At 36.4% G+C, this 10,228-nt stretch overlaps 1 protein-coding gene across 5 annotated transcripts in view; it reads left to right on the top strand.

Annotated features, from left to right (window-relative positions):
- The first annotated feature begins 305 nt into the window (after positions 1-305).
- The window catches only part of sd (TEA domain transcription factor 1 homolog scalloped), a 103,950-nt gene continuing 94,027 nt past the window's right edge, over positions 306-10,228 (top strand). For 2 of the 5 annotated variants that reach the window (XM_077437439.1, XM_077437434.1), the window contains exon 1: positions 306-447. The gene's annotated coding sequence lies outside the window, so the exon portion shown is untranslated. Of the gene's footprint in view, positions 1,224-10,228 lie in introns of all 5 variants that reach the window. The other 3 variants (XM_077437436.1, XM_077437431.1, XM_077437435.1) reach the window with 3 other exon arrangements.

Below are 10,228 nucleotides of genomic sequence, written 5' to 3'. Positions count from 1 at the left end.
AACAAAAAATTTATAGATGGCGACAAGCCAACTACAAAAAAGTGTGAAAATTGATCAAACGTGAAAAAATGAATTCGTGAAAATTTTAAAAATAATGTAGACAATTTTGTTGCATTTAATCATAAATTATTGGAAAGAGAAAATGCGGAGTGTAGAGCGCCATCTTTGCACAGGGAGAACTTTGGCGGAGAGATGTCTCTAGCGGGGACGCCGGGGCGGGGCCGGGAGGGGGAGCGGTGTGAGCGGGGAAGGGAGGGGAGGGGTGGGGAGCGGAGGGGGCGTGCGTGGTGGGGCGGGGTGTGCGCAGTGCAGGTGCGCAGTGGCCGCGGCGTTGTCCGGATTCTTTGTGCCATTCCTGGCATACCAGTGCCGGCGGGGAGCCGCGCGCCGCCGCTAACCTCCGCGCCCCGCACACCCCCGCCGCCCTCCACACCCCTCCGCACTCAGGTGAGCCCCCCTCTCGCCCCGCCACCCCCTCGGCGCCCCCGCGGCCGCCGCAGCCTCCAAAAACCGAAGAACAGAGCGCGCGACGGCCGCGAGTCGCGAGCCGCAAGTCGCAAGTCGCAAGTCGCGCGCCGCCAAAACCATAACCTAAACCGCACTGGTGTGAGTGACGAGTGTCGAGTGGCGAGTGTGTGTGTGTGTGTGTGTGTGCGCGCGTCGACCGTCGACCGTCGCTTCACAACCTCTGCCCAACACAAACACCGACTCGCGCGCGCTCGATTTGACAGTTGCTCTTGTAAATAAACCCGCAATTATATAATTCGGTCCAAAGTGGCGTCGTCTCGCCCATAGTCGCTTCGCAGCCCTTAGCCGTGCGCCCACCCCCCCCCCCCCTCCCTCCACGCCCCTTTCGAACTTGTCAAAAGTGTAAACAAATCCGAAATAACCGAGGTAAATAAATAAACGCGTTGTGCATTTGGTTCTGTTGTTTTTTGCGTGCGGCAACACTAGTACCGTTTGAATGTGCGATATTCGCGCGTTCGTTTGTTTTTGGCGCCAACGACGATCGTGCGAACGATTCAAATAAATTGTGCCGGAGTGTGTGTATGTGTGTGTGTCGCTTTTGAACGTGTGTTTATTATCGAGCCCGTGCTGTGTGCTGTTTCTTTTCCGGGTCCACCTCTCACCTGTTAACCTTCTATTGACTTTTTTGCCTTTTCTTCGTGTGCCCGAACGCCATATTTAAATTTTGTGGCTACTACGAACGTGCATTTATTTAGGTATCTATGTTCTATTTTAATACATTTCACATATGTACATACGTACGATCTTACAAGAGTGTGTGTTATCTCTACCTTCACCTTGTTTAAAAGAACTCGTTCGAAAGAAATTACTTCATTTTTCAGTTTTTCTATTCATTTGATATTCATTCAGGCGTTCTGCTTATCCGATTTACTTTTTTTTTTGTTTGAATTAAAACGAACCTATATATGTTATACTGTTATTAACTGTAAATAAAAGAAAATAATGTCAGTCTGATTTGATTTAAGCAAGACTACATAATTAATTCGAGCATTTGTTTTTTGAAAAATTGTTTTAATGTTTGATTTTTTTGTTATTGTACATATGTAGATTAAAAAGTGATCATTATTCGCACTGGTATTACCAGTGCAGTACTGTTTTATTTTGTATCTGTCCTGGTAATTCGTGGTATTTTAAAACCAGTCAACTTTGAATCTAATACATGGATTGACTAAACAAAGCCTTAAGCGAAAATGATGCCACCTACAAAACTATTGCTAAATTAGTCGAATGTTGTCTCCATTTACCAGGAACAAATAAATACACCTGTCGAACGACTTTTTTTCATTGATGAACAATATGTGGTCCAGTGATAAAACAGAATCGAATGTCGAAACTTTAAAATGTCTGCTAATCACTTCGTATAATATTGTAAACAGTATTGTGTAGAATTTTGTAATTCAAGAAAATTATTTTTTTGTCCGAAATTATAGATAAGAAATTTAAGGAAAACAAAATCCTTGAGAATATTGAAATAATTTTTTTTTTTCATAAATGTGCACTCCATACTTCTCCAATTTAAGTATTTTGAAACATTCTTTTGGAAAAATGAAATTGATTTGACATTTATTTATTTAAAAACATGTACTTGGGAAAGGCGGCGTATCTGATGGACCCAAGGAGTTTGTTGAATAAAGTATAACATAAAGTTATAATACAAAAATACAAATATCGAATTTATAAAAAAAATCGAAAATAAAAAACCTGAAAGAAATATAAATAACTCAAAATAGAGGTGAAAGATTCGCTATGATAATAACGATGTTATAATAATAACATTATTAGCAATTCAAATGACGAATTTCGCATTTATCTTATCGCAAATGATGCGTATTGTTTTTAGTAATCTTTGAAAATATTTATCAATCAACTTTCAACTATGGTATTTTGGCGCCAAATCGTCAAAAGATATGTTTCATTTCCGAATTTTTGCTATTTGTTATATTGTTATGTATCCATTTATATTGTATGAATCGTTTTGAGTGCGTTGATAATTGTACGTGTTAATTTTTTCATATGAAAAATATATTTATATTATTCGTAATCTATATTATACAATCAATTCCACAAAACATAGATAACTCCAGTTGGTAATTTTGAACCTACTGTAATCCTTGCTTCTTTACCGATTTGTGTTTATTATCTTGTGTGCAGCCCTTATCTGTCACTTCATTACTTACCTTTTGATGTTGTTTAGTGAAAATATCATCGCCACTTATCGTTCAATATTTACTTAACATTTAGATATGTTTTATTCGAATACGATATGATTTACGATAGAGAATTTTTCATTTTATAATTATGGTTTAAAAAAAAAAGCGATGTTATCCGTACGAAAGTTTGCGTGTTTTCTTGCCGTTGCATACAAACGTGTTCTTATTCTGACATTTTTCCCAGATTACTTAAAATCGTTAAGAGTCAAAGAAACGATTATTGCCAAGTTTTTCGTTTGTACGGAGAAAAAAAAACAAAACAAACATTTATTTTCATAAAGGCCAATATTAGCGTGAATGCTTTCACGGTTTTGTTACAACAGGTGCTTTTAATGCGAAAGATAAAAAAATGTACACAACATACACATTTATCTTTAAAATTTTTTTTGGAAATGTGCAAGATCCGAGATATGTAATTTCGAGTGTTGAACGTACATATGTATATGTATATGTAACTCGCTGTATCGTGCGCGTATCGAATTCATTATAACAAGGTAATGTTTTAAAAGTGTGTATAATTTCACTGAAAATTAAACACAATTTAATTCACAGTCGTAAAATTTGTATAACGCTGTTTAGACAATAATTGTGACGTCGAGTCACGTATTTATTTTTTTAAATATTAAATAAATAAATAGTTGCGGTAGTCTTTGTTTGCTACTTATGTACTAACATATTAATAATATTATATTATACATTTTGTGATTCACATTATGTGATATGTGATAATATGTAAACCCTATGTGTTCACTTTTAGATTATTATCATCAATTCGACACGGAAATTACATTTAATTATTTTGTACATCTCGTACAAAAATTAACATTTAATTTTTTAACAGCTTTATTTGGTATTTTTATTATAAAGATTTTATTTTGATTTAATTTATATGTATATATAGATACCTACTTAATTTAATTTTACAGTTGCCGTCGGCTCGGTTATTACGTATGCAAATATTAACTCGAAATTAAAGATCTATGTATTATGTACATGTATGTATGTACATACCTTCAAGTACCTACATATCTTGTGTAGATCAAATATAATTGTATAATATCGTTTGAATTTTTTTTGTCACCTTTCATTTTTCAAATAAATTTTTTTTGTTTACTTTATCACGGCTAACTAGTAAAATTACGTTTTATAGTGAATATAATTTTATTAAATTGTCAGTTCGGTGATATAATATCCATTTGTAATTGACTTTTTTTGCTGTTTTTTTTTTAATTTACACTTTATTTTCAATCCTCTAATTAATTATTTTTAATATATTGTAATGTTTTTTAATAAATGTACATATGTACTAACGAAACCAATTTCAACAATTCTGAGGTACAATATTTTATTATTCTTATTATTTATTATTATTCATACAGACAAATATTTTTCCCGTTCACATTTAAACGAGTGGTTTTGGAAGTTAATTTATACGTGATATTAAATTAATGTGATACATATATATTGAATTTGTTATAAATATTTTGAAAAGGTACCAATGTTCTATCATAGTGTAACGTAGAGATTAGGTAAATGATGTTCGTGGACCGTTGGTCTACCACCACTAATCGTCTGATGTCGCGTTCGCGCCATAAAGGCCTCGGCGTATAAACGAGCCGTATACAACAACCAATAAGGTCTCGCGACTCATCAACCAATGATCTCCGGGGAGAGTACCCGATGGGTACTCTCATTAATTTTCGAATTAAAAAAAAAAAAAATTCACATACGTATGTAGGTTTGTTTCACTAGGCACGAGTGAACCCATACAAATATCACTGGTCGCCACGCGAGCTATATTTGGGCGTAGTTCATTTTTCCAGGATTATCCTATTGGCATGTTCTTTTCTATAAATGCATATATATTTTAATAAAATAAATAAACAATATATATTTTAATTAAATAAATAAACAAGTACTGAGTATTATAAATCAATAACGATGTCATATTTTAGATAAGATCTGTCGTTTCCTTTTTCTCTGTCGGGGAGGTTTATACCTACTTTTGTATTTAGGCTTTCACTTTAACGATATCGGTCTGTCCGTCCGTAATAAACATTAATAAACAGCAGCACGCTCGCTGTTTCCGTTTAAGCACCGAGAGGTCGCCGGGTTCGATCCTGTGAGCTGAACTCAATTGAAAAGAATTTATTTTGAGTATAATCTGTAATGCTGGTAGTCAGACTTGGATATTTGTGACTCCAATTGGATCGTTTCCTATCGGAGTTTGCCAATTTATCTGATTTCATTGTTGAAATGGTTCCTCCATCAAATTGGCTAAAAACCATCCTACCCACTATGTCACCATTATTTGAATATGATTTATAATCGAGTTTTTCAGTGTCTCGAAATTCAGCGACTTACATATGTCATAAAAAATGCTGCAATGTTTGTAATTGGCTAGGAAGGCGCATTGGGGCTTACATTTTAGGCCTTCTTGGTATGTAAAAATTCGTATGTTACTAAAAAAAAGTTTCTGTACATTACAAAAAAATTGTGTGCACAATGACGGATACCGATTGCATTAAAAACTTAGCTTTGATCATTGAAAACAATATTTGCTACTTAAAAAGCGGATGAAATGTGTATTGAAATGACAGATGAACTGTATCTGCAACGTCGCGAATACTAAAATACGAACCGACATCGACCAACGCTTCTCTCTATTGGATTACTTCTTTTTACTCTTCGGCTTGTGACCTTCGACACCCACGACCTTGGCTTCGACTCTACGACCTGACATCATCATTCATATTCATACGTAATACGTAAAGAAAAGTAAACGCTTTTGACAGCTGACAGTTGTCAATAGCGGAAGAAGTGCAACGTTGCCACTTTTTATATCTATTCTAATGCTAGAATCTATTTTTTCGAATGATCGTTTCATATTTTTACAATGCCAAAATATTTTATTCGATGCAAAGTATTTTTCTCAATATACAGTTAAATCGCACCGGTTATTTTCTTTCAAAAGATGCGAGAACAATATCAAGTATTCGTCCTTCATTAGTCGAATAAAAAAAGGTTCACACCCAAAAACAGCTCACTTGGCGAACACTGACATAGATACATACGGGTGACCGTGAAAAAATCGAAAATATTCTTTTATCATGCATACATATGAAAAACGGTTAGTATATACATATATGTATATCAGTGACGTGTGATGAAACTATCTCTCCCCCCATCGTACATCCTCACTTAATTTACGCGAGCAGGATACAACAGGAACAAAGGAACAGGCTTTTCCTCCCGTATCCTGCGCGTGCACATTACACAAGGCTGTATGACAAAAAGAGAGATAATTTCACCGCATGCCACTGATATATATTATATATACATAGTACCTTTTACGATGCACCCTTTTTTTTTTGATCTTTCGACTTATGATCTGTCGATTTTTGATCTTTGCCTTCCGATATTTGCTTTTTCGACCTTTCGACTTTCGGTGCCGTGAGGTAGACCCAGATACATACATACATATGCTACATGCTAGTTTGATCAAACATTCAAATCGAAATATACGAATCTTTGTTGATTTTAAATCTATACAACAACACTTTCAATAACTTTGATGTATTTTTCCCTAAAGTCGGTCCGGATTTTCCCTCTTTTGCGTGGGCGGGCCGGCGCTATTGTTGTGCGCTCTGCCGCCAACCCGAGGCCACTTACGCAATTTTTGTCGTGTGTGGATGTCTTTTCTGTGTGTTTTCTGCGGTGTCGGTAATATGCCCTCGATGGCGATGGCGATGGTGTGGTGTTAAGTTGGGCGAGTGTGCAGTTGGCCGACGACGGGCGTGTTATTTCTGTAGCGACCGCCTGACGGGGTTATTAAATGCGCCCGCACTGATTTGTGCGTCGCGACACGCATTAATTGCCTCTATCTCTGTATATGCACATATGTACCTATGTTTCGTATTGTTGCTGCACTCGCGCTGGATGCACTTGCTCGTATTTACATGTCAAAGGCTAGAGTGACTCTTCGTTCGCCAGACACTTGCAGGGCTCCGAGGCTTCGTCTTATCTCATAAACCAGATTTGTAAGCTTGAATTTTCGCATTTGCCTTTGTCTCCTTCCTCGTTGTTCATTTGTTTCTGGTCTTCTTCCCTTTTCCACTGCAGTTATTCTGCTGCGTCTGACTCGCTTATTTATTTCTTGGTGTTAATTCCTCTCCTTTATTTTGTACGAGAAGTGCCTGACTTCGCTTGATTTCAAATGCTACTTTTTTTCACTTTCGCTTACCCGATGAGAATATTGGGTGTATTGTAAACTTTTCGTAGATCTGGATTTTAATTGTCGACTCACTTTAAATTAGCTCTAATTTTTCAGAACCATAAATATTAAGTCGACACAATTGAAAAATATTTTTCAGGTTTCAGTGTAAGGCTCGTCGCCTTTGTTGAGAGATTGACTCTAGTTAGTTAGCAGAAGATTATCATTTACATTTATAAATACGTAAGCGTTTTGCCGGTGATGACGTATGGATGTGAAACTACACGATGCTACACAAAGTTCAATGCATTCAAATACGTATAGAACGCTATATGCCTGGCATAATTAGGAAAGACAGGAAACGGAATACGTGGGTGAGAAGTATGATAAGATTAGTGGGGGTGGTCTGGTTCACTGCATCGAAAGTCGAAAGATCGAAAAGCAAATATCGGAAAGCAAAGATCGAAAATCGAAAGATCTAAAAGAATGTATGCATGGTAAACGGTACTATGTATATGTATATAATATGGGTCTACGTGACGAGACAGAATGTTAAACGACAGAAAACGCAAATATCGGAAGGCAAAGATCGAAAATCGAAAGATCTTAAGTCGAAAGATCAAAAAAAAATGGTGCATGGTAAACGGTACATACTCACTTAATTTGCGCGAGCAGGATACAACAGGAACAAGAGGAACATGCTTTTCCTCCCGTATTTTGCGCGCGCACATTAATACATTAATCGTCACGGAGGCCGATATAATATATATCAGTGACGTGCGATGAAATCCTATTTTTTTTCGTACAGCCTTGCTTAAAGTGCACTGGCGGGATACAAGAGGAACAGCCTTGTATCCTGCTCGCGCAAATTATGTAAGGTTGTACCACAAAAAAAGAGAGAGAATTTTATCGCACCCCACTGATATATATATATATATATATATATATATATATATATATATATATATATATATATATATATATATATATATATATATATATATATATATATATATATATATATATATATATATACTACCCGCTCTTCATATGTATGAATGGTAAACGAACATCGTAATAAAGATTTCAATTTTTCGACTTTCGATGCGGTGACGGCCACCGGATTAGTGGATATGAGTGAAGAGATTGAAATGGCAATGGGCGGTCCATGTGGCTAGAAGAATGGACAAAAGTGAGACCGCAGGGAGGATGGGTAGACGAAATTAGGACAATGTATGGGGTGAGATAGATAAGAGTTGCGCAAAACAGAACAGGTGTGTTGGAGAGTCCTTCATGCAGCAGTGGATGGTGAATGGCTGTATATGGTGATGATGATGATGACGTGCCGAGCAGGTGTAGATTGTGCATACGGACTGAGATACTGCAGTATACCTAAAATATTTTTCATGAGCCGCAACTAGACTTGATCTACAATAATACGTTGCTAGGACAAACATATAGTTGTATAAACAATAGCCAAAGCAAAAGTACGAAATGAAAACTTTTGTAGTCCACGGTGTAAATTAGAACATCGTGAGATTAGATAGATAGTATGTAAAACCAAATTCGTCGTTTATAGAAGTGAAAATGTTTATTTCTAACGTTTGAAATATGTAATATATGTATGTGTCTATATGTTATAGTCCAAGTGTACATATGTACATTTCGTTCGTTCGTGAACATACTAGTTTATTCATACACGAAGTAACCTGGCCAGTTTTAGTGTACACAAAAGAACAAATTGACAACCGACCTAATTTGTTCATGCACACACTATTAGGAAGTATCCAAAATCGTTGGTCCCATCCTCTATGTATGTATGCTTACTCTGGGTAATATTTTTAATATTAGCGGGAAACGGGAATTATAGCGTTGTAGTGTGGTTCCATAGGATATCCCTTTTAAATAATTAGAGGTTTTGACATCTCAAAGGTTTTTGAAAGTTCAAAAGTTTCATGCGACACCCGGTGAGTCTATTTGAAGATAGCTTTTGACTGTTAGCACTTAGACCGAAACCAAATAGTTCGCGTACGAACAAATTAGGATGTTCATGAACGAACCGCAGTGAGCATTAATGCTGTAACATAAATGGTGGATTTTATATGTATCTCTTTACTCATTATTTATATGCTACATAAAGTTCAATAATTGTAAACCTTGTTTTTATCTTCTGAATTTCTGCTTTTTGATCTAGATAACTCTATTTTTTCGACTTCGTGACTTAGCGTACATGTCTGCGAATGCAATTGCACTTTGCGAAGGGTTCGTTTTTAATTCTGAGCACAAACGTTAAGTGGTCACAACGGCTTATCTTGCCGACTGACATAATCGACAATTGTCTCAATTTCAGGCGACACTTTACGAGACGTCTCATATCACGATGTCACATACAATTGCCAACGCCAATTCAACTCCTGTATGATTTTCGCACCAATTGTGCATTTCATTGTTTAACTTGCAATCGTACTATATACTACGATACATATAAATCCGTATAATTGGATGCGCTTCGATAAAATTTGGTCCGGTTTCGAAAACTTTGAAACAGACGCAATGCATTTTATGGGCATCCTGCATGTTTTTATCTCAGATCACCTGTTTATCCGGACATTTGGAAAGGTTTCGTTTCACTGCACTCACAGAGAACGGCACGAACAGCGAGTCTATTCTCGGCTCGGATATATTTATAAGAAATAAGCCGCGCTGTCTCCTCTCCCTGTGTTTTGTTGTTGTTTCGTTCGTTTTTGTTCTTCTCCAGGCCGAAAGTGGTCCGTCGCTGGCTTTTCAGCATGGAGAAATTAAATGCAGCATCGCGCCGAAAGAAAGTGTTAAATGTTTGATGTCCCTTCTCGTGACCAGCGAGAGCTTTTAACTTTGCACACGTGCTACATCTCAATTTGATCATAATAATCATAAGGGTATGACGATAAAATGAGACTTTCTGTACATTTGAAAAAAAAAATAGTTATTGAACTATGTACACGTGTGTGATTCATGTACTACTTAATAAATCATTCGCCGATAAAACATGGAAATATGCATCAGTGGCGTGTCGTCATTGGGCTAAAGGGTTAGTCCCCTAAAATTTAAAAATATTAACAATTCAATTACAATAAATTATATGGAATATAAAATTAGAATTTAAAAGTTTGGTTGGTAGACACAAACTCCGATGGTCTTACACAGCTGCTATGCCAATTTAACAAAGGCGATTATACTTTGCATAGGACAGAATTCGACTCATATCGATCTATGAAAGTTTAATTATTTTGCAGTG

The sequence above is a fragment of the Arctopsyche grandis genome, chromosome 9 (assembly GCF_051622035.1).
Source record: "Arctopsyche grandis isolate Sample6627 chromosome 9, ASM5162203v2, whole genome shotgun sequence".
Classification (NCBI taxonomy): domain Eukaryota; kingdom Metazoa; phylum Arthropoda; class Insecta; order Trichoptera; family Hydropsychidae; genus Arctopsyche; species Arctopsyche grandis.
The sequence above is the reverse complement of the archived record's forward strand: the minus strand, read 5'-3'. Positions and strand labels throughout refer to the sequence as shown.